The sequence below is a fragment of the Spermophilus citellus genome (assembly GCF_964194105.1).
Source record: "Spermophilus citellus genome assembly, chromosome: 1".
Lineage (NCBI taxonomy): Eukaryota > Metazoa > Chordata > Mammalia > Rodentia > Sciuridae > Spermophilus > Spermophilus citellus.
Genome location: NC_138182.1, coordinates 229,805,694 through 229,821,303, shown reverse-complemented (window position 1 = coordinate 229,821,303; position 15,610 = coordinate 229,805,694).

Genomic DNA, 15,610 nt, shown 5'->3' with positions numbered 1-15,610 from the left:
CTGTGGCTCCTTTAGCACCACAGTCTCTTTGGAGGAGTCAGTGAAGAAAGGAAAAGTACCAGGATGGAATCAAATGCCCATCGTTTGCCTTAAGAAAAAAATATTTTTTCCCACCCCACACAAATCCCCTGCTAAGATTTGGGCATAGCTTCAGCATGAGGGTAAGAGGCAACTACTGTGCACATTACTGTGTAATAAAAGACAAAAAAAAAATTTACATTTGACTCTGCCATTTTGATCTTATGCTTCCAAAGAGCTGCATTAAAACAGCATCATTAAAAGTCCCCTGCCTCAAAAAAAAACCTAAACAAAACCCTGGATCAAAATGGCTGCTTCTCCCCACCCCCACGGCCCCATGTCCTCATTCATGCCGCTGTTGCGGCAGGAATGCTGTGGACGGCATTTCTCTGAAAAGCAGCTCCTTACTCTGCCCTCTCCCTTGAGGTGGCCCCCTCACAAGCAGTGTGTTAACCATGCTCCAAGGACAGTAGTGTCAGGGACATTAGCCTTTCTTTAAACACTCCTTGACTGGGTTGTCATCTGCAGATAGAGATGCCTTCGCAGTCTAGTACAGCCACTTGTTGAAAACCAGAGATATAGTTGAGTGGGAACTGTTCTCCTATTGTAACTCCTTCCTTCCTCCACACAGGGGAGAAGACCTCACAGATCGGCCTCACAGATGAGCCTCACAGATGAGCCTGGTGGGGTGGGGTTTTGGAAGAGTGACTCAGTCCTAATCTACCACCATCATCACCACCACCCCATCCCTCCTCTTCCCACAGCCCTCTTCCTTTAACCCTGTCTACCTCCAGGGTCTCTGCAACATATAATCACAACCCAGCTTCTCCCCTAGTATCTACCACAAGTCCCCAGAAGAATAGGCAAGTCTCAGGCACCACCGTTTCCCTCAAAGTCTTGCAGCCTCCATAAGCCCAAGTGTGTCTTGCCAGAGTGTTTCTGTTGGTTCCACTTACCTCACTGTGCAGAAGGCAAAGGCAGATTTTGCTGGTTCTGGGCTGGGAGAGAGCACTGAGAGGCAGAAGGCATCTTCTACTCCAGGTTCTAGCTCATTTGCTCTTCAAAGATCCAAACTATTAAATATATTTTGTAACCATAGAATTAATTTTTACCCTCAAATGCACATGATAAATTTATGGCATAATTTTGATCTTATTTCACATAAATAAATATCACAATCTTACAATGAAGAGAATATTGGATCCTTCTTGTCCTGTTATATGACAATTCATCCTACATTAGATGACCATAAATTGTGCCATGCTTAAATTCTAATGACTTGATTTCCCCTAACTATGGGGGCAGGAGAGAAGTTTAATTTGTTCCACTGCACGTGTTATAACAGTCTGACTAGGCATGACTTTTTGTCAAACCATTATAAATTTCGAATTTGTAACATAGTATAAGATCTTACTCAAAAGCTTTCATGTGACCTTCGTGTTCTCAATTTTATAATGATTATCATTTAAGAAATCACCTGAATGTTTTGCCATGTCATCTTCAGTATTTTCATATTTTCCACATCAGGTGTTTTCTGCCATTTAATATGACATCCTAAATGTCCTGTCTTTCAATATTTAAATAAATCTATACAACTTGAATATGGCAATTTCAGTATTGTAACCTTTTGCCCATCAATGATTGTCAGCCCTGAATGGCCAGGAAACTGGCCAGCAGCTGCTGACAATCCCATCATTGTATTTTTCACAAGGCAATAGCATTGCCTTGATCAAGAGATGTATAGTCAAGACAATATAGAAAAAAATAGAAAAACTAAAATGTCTAGAGCAGATTCAGTGCATTTTTCTGGCAGTAGAGAGCTGTTACTATAAATGTTCCTCAGCCATTTGCAAAGCTCCCCTATAACCTGACTACATTATATAGTTCTGCATATAAAAAAATAGTGGTTTAATGGTGTTCTAAGATTTCAACACAGAGAAAGTCTTCATAATGAGAGTTTTCAGATAGCAATATAAGTATAAAACTCTCACCACCTTTGATTATAGTTGTGAAATATATAGTTGTAAGTCCAATGATGCCAATTAGAAGCACACTTGTATAAGTAAAAGCCCAGTCCTGAATAAAGCAGGAGCGACTTCCTAAGGCTTAGGTTTGGGATTTGCAGACTAGCTGGTCTACCACGCGGCCTGCGCAGTGGTTTCATTAATGAGGTTCTAGGCATTAAGTTAGTTAGAAGAGATCAAAATAAAACACACAAACCAGTACCTTATTTTACATTGCTAGGTCCGAGACGGCTCGCCTCCCTGGTTCCCGCCTCCAGCTGCCCAGTAGGAGGGCTAGCAGGAGAGAGAGAGAGCGAACACGCCTGGGAGCAGCCTTTTATTTGGGGGACAAGAGATTTAGGGGAGAATTCCATCCAATGAAGGTTGAGGGGGGGCTGCACTCCAAGGTCAGGGCCAGTGATTGGGTCTCCAGGGTCAGTGGTCACGCACACCCCCACACGGATGGGCTCTCTCATCAGGAAAGGGTCGGGATAGCTCCGACACAGCCAGAGCGCCTCAGGCCCTTAACGGGAGTCACCCAATCACGTGTCAGAATGGCTCCCCACAAGCTGGAAAAGTGTATGAGTCTTCATAGACTTCTATTTGATTGCTTCAAAATAAACTAAACCTATAAACCACACACACACACACACACACACACACACACACACACAAATGGTGGACACAAAACCCTTTTACTTGTCCCCTGAAATACCATTTTATATACATGCAATATTCAGTTTGTTTACCAAGTAGAAAATCCCTGCCAGTTGTTTGTAGACTACAACTAAACTAAAATATGTTTTGTTAGATAACAGATGTTTCAAAAATAAACTTTAATTTTAAAATGATTTTAGATTTACAGAAAATTCAAGAAGATCATACAAGGAGTTCCCATATGGGTATTATTTCCCATATTATTAATATGTTATATTGATATGATACATTTGTTGCAAGTAATGAAAAATGTTGTTATATTATTATTAACTAAAGTATCATTTCTTCAAATTCCCTTAGTTTTCACTAAATGTCCTTTTTCTGTTCCAGGGTCCTTTCTATGATGCTATATTTAGTGTTCATGTCTCTTTAGGCCCTCTTGGCTGTGACTTTCTCAAACTCTCCTTGTTTCTGATGTCCTCTACAGTTTTGAGGAGTACTTATCAGGTCCATTATAGGACTGTTCATTATCTGCTTGATATTTTTCTTAGGAGCAGGCTTTTGGGGAGAAGTGTCACAGAGGTAAAGTGCCATTCTCATCATGACATGACAAGGGTCCATAGATGTTGACCTTCATCATCTGGCTGAAGTAGTTTTTGTCAGGATTCTCTACTACAAAGTTATTCTTTGTCCCCATCCCTTTCGACACTGTACTTTGGAGAGAAGTCACTGTACATGGTCCACACTTCAGTGTTGGTGTAATGTTCCCTATCCTTTACAGCAAAGTACCTACATAAATTATTTAAAATTCTGCACGGAAGATACTTAACTGTTCAGTTCCTATGTACAAGTAGAGCAGTATTGAATGGTTAACCGGTACTCTCGTGAGACAGCTTTATCAACTAGAGTGCAGGGCTAATATATACTCCCTTTGCTTTCAGCCTCTCATTTCCAAAGTTACTTAGAACTGTACTTTTTTCCTCTCTCAAATTAAGCGAAGTTATTTCAAACATTTATAATCCATTTAGATGCTCTTATCACTTTCTCTTGTTCTCATTCTGTGTTGGCATCCCCTGAATCTCTTAAATGATTTTTCTTCAATTTACATACATTAAGTTTTATTTCTTATTCTGTAAAGTTATATGGGTCTCAACAAATGCATAATGTTCACAATTTGATTATCATATAAAATAATTTTCCATCCTCACATCTCTTGCACATATTCATTCCTTCCCTGTCCCTTTGAATCCATGGAAACTACCCATCTTTTAACCATTTTATTTGTGTAGCTTTGCCTTTCCAGCATGTCAAAAGTTGGAATCATACAACATGTAGCCTTTTCAGAATTACTTCTTTCACTTGGCAATACACATTTAAGTTTTCCTCATGTCTATGTGTGGCTCAGTAATTCATTTTCTTTCAGCATGGAATAATTTTCCATTGTATAAACATATTAATTTATTCATCCAATCACCTATTGTTTTGCCTAGTTTTATGGAGATTATAAGTAAAAATGTTGTTAAATATTCATACAAAAGTTTTTTATGGATGTTTCCTACTCATTCGGGCAAATACCTAGGAGCATTAGTGCCAGATCATATGGTAAGACTATGTTCATCTTTGTAAGAAGCTGCTAAAATGTCTTCCAAAATAACTAAACCAGGGGCTGGGGATAGAGCTCAGTTGGTAGAGTGCTTGCCTCCCTCCCAAAGAAGCTAACCCATTTCGCTTTCTTACCAGCAATGAATGAGAGTTCCAATAATATTTTGTTTAAACTTTAAGAACAAGCAAGCCTTCAATTACACAGAATCTCATTGTTACAGAACAGCTCTGTCATGGGGATTCAGTTTCTATGGCTCATGCCTTCTTGGAAATGAACAATGAACTTCAGCAACTGTTTAGAAGTGGCATTTATGTTTAGGAGAATATAAAAGTGTAATCCTTTTCCTCTCTTTAATAGCTAGCACACTCTGGCCATAGCAGTATCTATTGACCAGATTCTTACTGTAAAAGGCTACAGGAAAAATTAAGCAAATAAATCTATAGTTTATGTCATGCACACCAGTATTTTATCAAAGAGGAAGAGAGTATATCATTAATATCACCATTTTATTTTTTATTTATTTTGTGGGTGAATCATAATTATATAAAACAGTGGAATTTGTTCTTACATATTTGTACATGCACACAACATAACAATGTAATTTGGTCACTTTCATTGCCCAATAATTCTCATTTCCCTTTGCTCCTCTCTCTCCATGGTCCCCTTCCTCGCCCTTCTATTTTCATGAGATCCCCTCACAACATCAACATTTTAAATATTCAGGAATTAAAAGGACTAGGTGATTGTCTGCAATTACTAAATACAAAATAAGTAGAAAAAGATGTTATAGCAATGTCTTCCAAAATAACTAAACCAGGAGCTGGGGATATCTCTTTACCTGAGATTTGGGGTCAAAAAATCTGCTTTCATTACTTGTGTTAAGTGTCAAAGTTCAGTGATTCCCTTTCTTGCTGGAAAAAAATTTAAAAAGTCAGCTGCTTCCATCTAGCAACTTACAGGATACACAGACATTTTGTATCTACAAATACACAGAATATTTCTAGTATACCCATGGTCATCCTGTTTAGTGCATCATTCCCAGAAATATGTGGGTTCACAATTCCTATCAAGTTAAAACTTAGGTGTTTCAGAATGGTAATAAAAGAAACCTTAACCTGTCAAAATTTTTTTTTCTTACTTGTATGTCAGCTTCTCTTTTCTGAAGACAGCTTTAATTATCTGATGACTACAGTTTCCAGAATTACTCTGAATAGTTTTCTGAAATAGTGCTATGAGGGTGCAAATAGTAGGCGCTGAGAAAAGTTGTATTCTAAAAAAATCGACACATTTGGTGACCTTTAGGCATACACTACTTGCAATGAATAAATTTCCAAATTTATAAAGATTCTCCCATTTAACATTTCATCTCATAACTCAAACAAAATACATTTATGTTTAAAATGTTGTGCCCCTCAACAAATGAATGGATAAAGAAAATGTGGCATATATACACAATGGAGTATTACTCAGCCATAAAGAATGACTTTACGGCATTTGCAGGTAAATAAGTAGAACTGGAAACTATCATGCTCAGTGAAACAAGCCAGTCCCAAAAGTCAAAGGTCAAATGTTTTCTCTGATATGCAGAAGCTAATCCAAAATAAGCCAGGTGGATGGATTAAAAAAAAAGAACCGAAGAAAGATCAATGGAATAGACAAAGGGGAAGGAAGGAAGGAAGATGGAATGGGATAGGGAAGTCAGTGGAATTAATCTGACCTAACTTTCTTATGCACATATATGAATATACCACAGTGAATCTCACCATCATGTACATCCACAAGACACTAATTAAGAGAAAACTATAAGTAAATAGCAAAAATATCAGTAGAGAATAGAGAAGGATATAGGGGGTGGGAGGAAGGGAGGGAAAGGAGAATATTAGGGACTGAATTAGAACAAATTTTATTCCATGATTTTATAATTATGTCTATTGTCATTTAAAACTAAAAAGAACCAACAAAAAAGAAATTTAACAAAATACTATGTACAAAAGAAATGCATGAAAATGTGAAGATAGATAAGAGTTTTAATTAAGCCAGCTCTCCTATTCTTGAATTCACCAAGACACGAAACTATCCCCTCTGGGCTAGCCCATGTGCTAAAAATCAAGGTCATAAATGTGTCTTCCTTTAGAATGAAACAAATTTACTTTTGCCAAGTTCAAGTTTCTCTGTAATGACCAAGAAGAGGGCATAACTAAGCTCAACCAGGGAAACCAAAGAGTTCATTTCCTAGGCTGCTGGGAACCTGTTAGAAGTAACAATATCTTATTACCTCGAATGCCAACAAGGTAGTGACACAATTGATGAGGAGATGCGATGCTGAGCTTGACATCACCTAGAAGCAGAGGCAGGGCAATGGATACCTAAAGTGGAAACCAAAGCCCAGTTTGGCTTAATGTGACTCAGGAAGTATTAGAGGGATACTAAAAACAGTGGCACCCAATACTTCTTGATTTCCCACACGTAAAAATACCAACAGAGATAACACATGTTAAAGTACTTGTTCACGGCTTTAAAAGAAAAAACAGCTAAAAATCTTTATTTCTGTAACACCTCTTTCTCTGATGAGTTCAGAACAATTAACGCCCACACCTAATTAGTCCTCACAGTTTGAGGTTTCTCATAATTGAGATTTTTCCAGGGATGCTATTCATGATTCATATAAGAGATTCTAAAGGCATTCTTTTTTATCTAATCAGGTCGCTTCAGCCCACAGTCTGGTGGGGGAATATGGTCTGCCTAGAGATGTCATAAGTGTTCTCAGAGAGAGCACAACCCCAGGAGTTTGATGGGAAACCTTCTGAGCCAAGATCCTCATCTGGCAGTAGCCACTAAGTTCTGTAATGAGAGGCATTTATAGACAGAGGTCCGCCTTACTGGGGAACACTGGAGTCAGTTATAATGTCTTGAACAGACAGAGAACCATCACAAATTTTATGGCAAACTTGGCCTAAGAGGGTCTCCTAGAGAAGGCTGTGCCAGCTCGGGCAATCTCTCCATGTTGCCAGCCTTCTGCCGCAGTCTGGCTGGGCACAAATCATGAGCCACTGAAGCAGGAACAAACTTTATTTCTGAACTCCACCAGCACACTCCACACATGCTCCCCAGGAATTCTCCCTAACGCCACACGGCTCCTCCAGGAACCAGCAGCCGGAAATATCCCTCCTCCGGCACTTTCCCAACCAATGGGAACTCTCCGGGAATCCCCGCGAGATCTCAACTGGAACGCAACAGGAACTCCGCAAGAACTCACTGGCGTCACCTCTCAACCACTACTTCTGACAAAAGTGCCATGTGTCATCCCTGTTGTGGCCCTCAACAGCCTTCAGAGCAGATCAGACCACCACACATTACTCCCTGAACCTGACTCAGAGAAGCTGGGCCAAGACGGACATTGGTGCACAGAAGAGAGGCTTGGGATGACAGGTGTCCAGCCTACAGTGCCCGTGGGGTTGTTAGTCTCTTTCAGCTATCTCATTTCTTCTCAGGTAGTTAGAAGCCTTTTAGTACAACTGTTAAGCCATGAAGATTGATCCTTACTAGTAAGAGAAGGGCCTGCATGCACGATGGGTACTCCCATTACAGTGTAGGGCCCAGGGAAGTTGCTGGCTCCTAGAGCCCATTGCTCACTCAGGATATGACCAATGTACAGTTAGCTGTCCTTTGGTATCCTTAGTATATTGGTTCCAGGACCCTCCACAAACACCAAAATCCACAAGTGCTCAAGGTTTCTCCTACAAAATAGTATAATGTTTGCATGTCACCTAACATACATCCTTCTGCATACTTTAAACTGTCTCTACATTACTTATAATATCTAATACAAAGTTAACAGTTGTTTTACTAGATTGTTTAGGGAATAATGACAAGGAAAAAGTTCATATATGTTCAGTTAAAATGTGATTTTTTTTCTTTGAATATTTTTAATCTGTGGTGGATATGAAACCTGTGGACATGGACATGACAGTATTAGTTTCAAATGCCTGTTGTGACAAACTTCGTGGATTATAGCAATATCTGTTTATCCTCTTCTACTTTGGGTTCTAAAAGCTGGGAATCCAAAATCAATTTCACTGAGCTGAAATTAAGGTGCTAGGGGGACGGGCACACTCCCTCCAGAGGCTCTAGAAAATATTTATGCCTTTGCTTTTTCCAGCTTCTAGAGCTACACTCATTACATTTCTTGGCTTATGCCCCTTCATCTATCTTCAAAACCAACAGACTAGCATCTTCAGTCTTCACATTGTCTCCTTCTATAGGCAAATCTCTCTTTACCTTTTGTTCTTTTCAACTGGGGATTGAACCCAGAGGTGCTTAACCACTGAGATACATCCCCAACCCTTTTTTTTTTTTTAGGATTAGGCCCTCACTAAGTCGCTAAGGCTGGCCTTGCACTTATAATACTCCTGCTCAAACTCCCAAGTCACTGGAATCACAGGAATGCACCATCATGCCAAGCAATTGCCTTCTTCTTGTAAGAATAATTACAATTACATTTAGAGCCCACCTGGATAATCCAAGTTAATATTCCCCATCTCAAGATCCTTAACAATCACATCTGGACAATCTCTTGCCCTATTCAGTTAATATACAGGTTCCAGGAGTTGGGATCTAGATATCTTTCGGAGCCATTATTCTGCCCCCAGCCTTTACTACATTAGCAAAATGAAAGTAGGGGTGAGGGGACAGGAAAGGAAAGAAGAAAGGGCAACAGGATAGGAAGATAGTCAGACTAAGACTGAGTCCATATGGCTGTAAAAAGCAAAGAATGCCATGTATCTGACTCTATGCTGCTGATTCTTCTCACCCACATGATTTTTCTATACAGAATGATGCTCACTGATGAGGCTTAAATCCATTTTCTTGTCTAAATTGCATGTATCATTTTTCCTAATTATAATACCAATACTGTTCATAGAAGAAAATTTGGGAACTATACCTACCATACTGCTATTGTTTATGATTTGATATTGCTGGGTGCGGTGGCACATGCCTATAATCCCAGTGGCTCAGGAAACTGGGGCAAGAGGATCACAAGTTTAAAACCAGCCTTAGCAACTTAGTGAGACACTAAGTAACTAAGTAAGACCCTGTCTCTAAATAAATTTTAAAAATATGGCTGGGGATGTGGCTCAGTATTTAAGTTCCCCTGGGTTCAATCCCTGGCACCAAATAATAATAATAATAATAATAATAATAATAATAATAATAATAATAATAATAATAATTTGATCTATTCACAAACTCCCTGAGCCCATCTTTCTTGAATCAAGTCTTTTGAACATTTTGGGTTTAGCCCTGTCAAAATACCTTACTCAAAATGTCAAATAGTCTTCACATTTGTGTTGTATTGATGAAAAGACCAAGATATGAAAAAGTTTCATCTAGCATCATTCATTAGAACCAAGAGTTAACAACCTCTCTCTTCTCATTGTTGTCTCTAGTCATCATAAAAGACTTCTAGGTATTCCATATCCAATTAAACACTTCCAAATTCCTAGTCAAGATTATAGTGATCCATTTGTTACCCATATTGATGGCACATCAATGTTCTGACCATTTTTTCCCAAGTCATAAATCAACACCTGCCTTTTCTGAGTCAGAAGCTATATTGCTATTATAAATCACAATGGAATACAAAAGTGACCAATTATTTAGCCTGTCAAGTCTCTGGAGAAGAGTAGGATAAGAATAAGTCTAATTCTATTATTTTGTTGTTGTTGAGCATATTCTTAATAGTTTAGAAAAAAAGCTAGCAGGTAATTTCCCTCAACTGTTGGTCAATTTGAATCTCACTTACAAATAAGAAAAATCAGCTTTAGTGATTAGGCAATGAATCAATAACCACAGTACTGCTACCCTTCAAGGTGGATTCCCTTCTTTACTCAGCATTATTTAAAAAAAAAAAAAGACTCACAATGGACTGGGAGAGTGTTTAGCTTGAAACTGAAGCCAATCATTTGATCTGAAGAGATCAATACATTCTCCCTTCATCCCACATTAACTCATTATTCTTCTTATAGAAAAAACTAAAGATCTCAAAAGTGCAGAGGGCCCAGATACAACACAGAGAGTGCAGTACCTTCAAGATCTTCAGCACTGCTGGGTAAACACCAAACAAGCTCTTACCTGGTGACTCTTCACTTTCCAGCCTGTCCTTCCCATATTCTTGTCCACAGTCTTTCTTCAGATAGATTTCAGTACAGTTGAACCCTCTTTATCTCAATTCCACCCTATTTCTTTGAGTATATCTTTGATTCCATTGTTAGGGATTGGATATCCCAAACTGGAGTAAGGGATGGGCTCCCAAGCAACAGCCAGCTGTAATGAGCATGTAAAACATTCTGGACTCAATCAGACATATAATGCATGAACTCAGATTTCCAGAATCAATCCCTTCTGTAATTGGTGAAATGTAATTTGGCAGCATTTTCTCTGAAGTAGAAAGTAGTCTTGAGTGAAAGCGGAAAAAATACTTTCTGCTAGCACCAACCCATTTCCCTTGAGTATTTTTGTGTCACAAAAAAATGTCTAAATGGCCCAAGAGTCTGTGGCACCAGCCAATGCAGAGACCAGTTATCTAACAGAAGTCAGAAAGTTGACCAAACTTTAAAACAAAATAATGTGCAGCATAATGCACTTATTGTGGAAGAAGAAAGAAATCTTAAATTCTATAATGCACTTCCAAATAGCTTGCTTGATTTACTTTCAAAGGTAACAGAAGAAAGGACAAGATGCATAAACAGGTGGGAAAAAATAGCTTCTACCATGAATAAGATTCACCAGATGCTTTAATGTTAGCTCTATCAATAAAATCATAAGCCTCAGTTTAAAAACTGAGAAACAAAAGAAAATTTCACAGAAGTAAAAAATTTTCTGAATAATCCTTGTTAGTTTATAACATTAAGAAGTATAACATTATTATTACCCCTACAAAAATATTTAAGAACTATTAAATAGTATTGCCTTGAAGAGGGCTTTGAAGCCTTAGTTTGCCTAGGGCCCCACATGTCTCAGTTAGCTAGCTGTCTCTGGATCTTTTCTCTGAGACATGCTTACACATTTTCTCAGTTTTCATTTATAAATGGCTAATCTGACAAATACAATCTCAGCTGTTAAATCATCAGGGTTGGTTGAGGTTGTGGCTCAGCAGCAGAGTGCTTGCCTAGCACAAGCAAGGCACTAGGTTCTATCCTCAGCATGACACAAAATACGTAAAATAAAGGTATTGTGTCCTACTACAGCTAAAAATTTTTTAAAAATAAATACATAAATAAATAAATCATCAGGGTCAGATCATATCTGCCACTTTCAGCTTGAAGGACCTTGGTTAAATTTCCTAACCTCTGTATTCTTCAGTATCCTCCTCTGTAGAAGCTGATAGTTGTAATATTACCTTGTGTAGTTATTGTGATAACTAAATGCTCTAAAACATGCAAAGTGCTTTAAAGAATTACTGGGAACTGGTAATTACCCAATGAATTATAACATGGATGATCACAATGACTTTGGTGATGCATGGATTTAGCTCAATTTTATATTATTCTATATTTCACCATATGTTGATATTGCTTTAAAATAGTTTTAATGACAGAAGGCATCACAATCCGGACCTTAAATTCTACTACAGAGTCATAAAAACAAAAACAGCATGGTATTGACATCAAAACAGATATGTAGACCAATAATACAGAATAGAAGACACAGAGACTAACCCACATAAATATGGTTATCTCATAATAGACACAGGCACCAAAAATACACATGGGAGAAAAGATAGCCTTTTTGACAAAAAAGTGTTGGGAAAACTGGAAATCCATATGTAACAAAATGAAATTAAACCTCTATCTCTCACCCTGCACAAAACTCAACTCAAAGTGGATCAAGGACCTAGGAATTAGACCAGAAACCCTAAGCCTAACAGAACAAAAAGTAGGACCAAATCTTCATCGTGTCAGTTTAGGATCTGATTTCCTTAACAAGACCTCTAAAGCACAATAAATAAAATCAAGAATCAATAAATGGGATGGATTTAAACTAAAATGCTTCTTCTCAGCAAAGGAAACAATAAGTAATGAGGGGGCTGGGGATGTGTCTCAAGTGGTAGCACACTCGCCTGGCATGTGTGGGGCACTGGGTTCGATCCTCAGCACCACACAAAAATAAAAAAATAAAGATGTTGTATCCACCAAAAACTAAAAATAAATATTAAAAAATTCTCTCTCTCTCTTTAAAAAAATAAGTAATGAGAAAATAGAGCTTACAGATTGGGAGAAAATCTTTACCACAGGGACATCAGAGACAACACTAATCTCTAGGATACATAAAGAACTCAAAAAACTTAACACCAAAAAAACAAATAACCCAATTAATAAATGGGCTAAGGAACTGAACAGACATTTCATGGAAGAAGATATACAATTGATCAACAAATATATGAAAAAATGTTCAATATCTCTAGCAATTGGAGAAATGCAAATCAAAACTACTCTGATTTCATCTCACTCCAGTCAGAATGGCAATTATCAAGAATATTAGCAACAATAAGTGTTGGTGAGGATGAGGGGAACAGGTACACTCATACATTGCTGGTGGGACTAAAAATTGGTGAAACCACTCTGGAAAGCAGTATGGAGATTCCTCAGAAAACTTGGAATGGAACCACCTTTAACCAAGCTATCCCACTTCTCAGTTTATATCCATAGGACTTACAATCAGCATACTACAGTGACACAGCCACATCAATATTTATAGCCGCTCAATTCACAATAGCTAAACTATGGGACCAACCTAAGTGCCCTTCAATAGATGAATGGATAAAGAAACTGGTATGTATACACAATGATATATTATTCACTTTAAAGAAGAATGAAATTATGGCATTTTCAGGTAAATGAGTGGAACTGGAGAAAATCATGCTAAACAAAATAAGCCAATCCCAAGGAACCAAAGGCTGAATATTTTCTCTGATACATGGATATTTAATTCACAAAAAGGGGGAAGATATGGAAGAATAGAGGTACTTTGGATTGGACAGAGGGGAATGAAGGGAGGGGAGGAGGTATGGGAGTAGGAATGATAGTAGAATGAATTGGACATTACTACCTTATGTGCATGTATGATTACATGACCTGTGTAACTCTACATTATGTACAACTGGATGAATGAGAAGATATACTCTGTTTATGTATGATGTGTCAAAATGCATTCTACCATCATGTATAACTAATTAGAATAAATAAAAAAGAAAAAGAAAAAATAAATAAAATAACTTTGATGAGATGTAACTGAGATATGACAAACTACAAATACTTAAAGTATACATTTTGTTTTATACAATTGTTTTAGTTTGTCAAAGGTCTTTGGATCTGAGACAGCAGGTGTTTGGTTTGGGAACCAAAGGATGTATGGGCCTAACAGAGGTGTTTATGAGTCGTAGAAGGTCCTGAATAATAGGTTATAGGCCCAGAAGAGCTTTTGTGGACAGAGGGTATTGAGCCTGATTGGGGAAGGTGTTGGGATCTTTTTTTTTTTTTTTTAGAGAGAGAGAGAGAATTTTTAATTATTATTATTTTATTTTTTTAAGTTTATGGCGGACACAACATCTTTATTTGTATGTGGTGCTGAGGATCGAACCCAGGCCACATGCACTACGGCTTGAGCCACATCCCCAGCCCAGGTGTTGGGATCTTTGAGATGAATGTTAACTGGTGGGTAGGAAACAGTGGAGGGGGTGTGGGTATCCCATACAATCGGGTCAACCAGGTTTGTAGGTAAGGGGTCGTGATCCTTTTTGGTATGGTATTTCATGTCAGTCTCACAAGTAGAGCAAAATGGCCAGTCTTCTGCCAAAAGGGCCAGAAAAGATGAACAGGCCTATTCTGGGGCCTGACTGATGCCAGGAGCCAGATGTTGATTGTTGTATTGAATTTAGAGAGAATATCTCGGCCGAGCAAAGGAACTGGACATTGGGGCATAACTAGGAACGTCTGAGAGAATGGGAAGTTGTCTATGGAACAGAGTAATAGGGGGAGTCTTTCTTGGATAGATGGTCTTTCCTCCTACCCCAACAATAGGAGAGGTGGACGGCACTGTTTGCCCCCAGAATTCTTCAGGACTGAGAAGGCCCCGGTGTCAAGGAGAAAGTCAAACTTGCATCCATCCACCTGAATCCGCACCCTGGGTTCCTGTCTATTGATTGTTATGACCGGGGACAAGGACCCAAGGCTCCATCAATCGATTGCCATGCCCAGAAGGTCAGAGGGTTCCCTGGCCATAGGCCTCCTATGAGATCTAGGACAGTCAGAGCCCCAATGACCTTGTACCCCTTGCATGGGGTACGCAGAGTGTGTTGTGCAGGGCATGCCCTGGCCCAATGTCCCTCCTTACCACACTTGAAGCAGGTACGGGGGGAGGGGGGGTTGACCTTCAGTGATGGGTAGGCAACCTGAGAAAGCACCCTGCAGGGCCTGGGCAAGCATCTGAAATTTATTGTGTTCAGCCTTGTGCTTGCGGTGCTCAATTTCCTCCGGGTTGTGAAAAATCTTAAAAGCTACCACCAAGATCTCAGTCTGTGGGGTGGCAGGGCCTTGTTCAAGCTTTTTTTAGTTTGGCCCAGATGTCAGGGTAGCTCTTTGAGAGGAAATATGTCATAAGGACATGACGGCCATCTGGAGTTTCGGGATCTAGGTTAAGCCGATCCAGAAATTCCCATGGAGTCTCCTCTCGCTTTTGAATCTCTTGTGATTTTTGGAAATTGACAGCCTTACAGCGCTGCTTTTTTGAGCCCAGCAATAATACATGTGGAGAATCAGTCCCTACTCTGTATGCCAGCTTGTGTATTATAATCCCAGTTGAGAATATGATCTGGGGCAGCAAGTGGCCCCGGAGGGTGACTGGGATTAACTCAGTGAGTTTCATCCACATGGGCTCTGGCAAGTTCCCAGGCTCTGGTACGTTCCTCAGGAAGGAGAGTGTTAGCCAATTATATATATATATCTCATGGTGACTGAGGCTATAAGCCTGGAGGACCCATTGAAACTCTCTTATGTAAGTGGTGGGATCTGTGGTGAATGAGCCCAACCTTCGCTCGAGTTGCATGAGGTCATTCATAGAAAAAGGGACATGTACCTGGATAATGCCCTCAGGTCCAGCAACCTCTCTTAAGGGGGCCATGGTTTGTGGGACGAGGGAGCAGGGACCTAGTTTGGGGGGGACTAAAGGTGTCGGCTGAGTCGGGGGAGCACCTGAGGGGCTGGATGGAGCCAACGAGGGAGGTCAGTAAGGAGGGGTTTCATCTGCCAGATAGGTCGGGGTGAGAACGAAG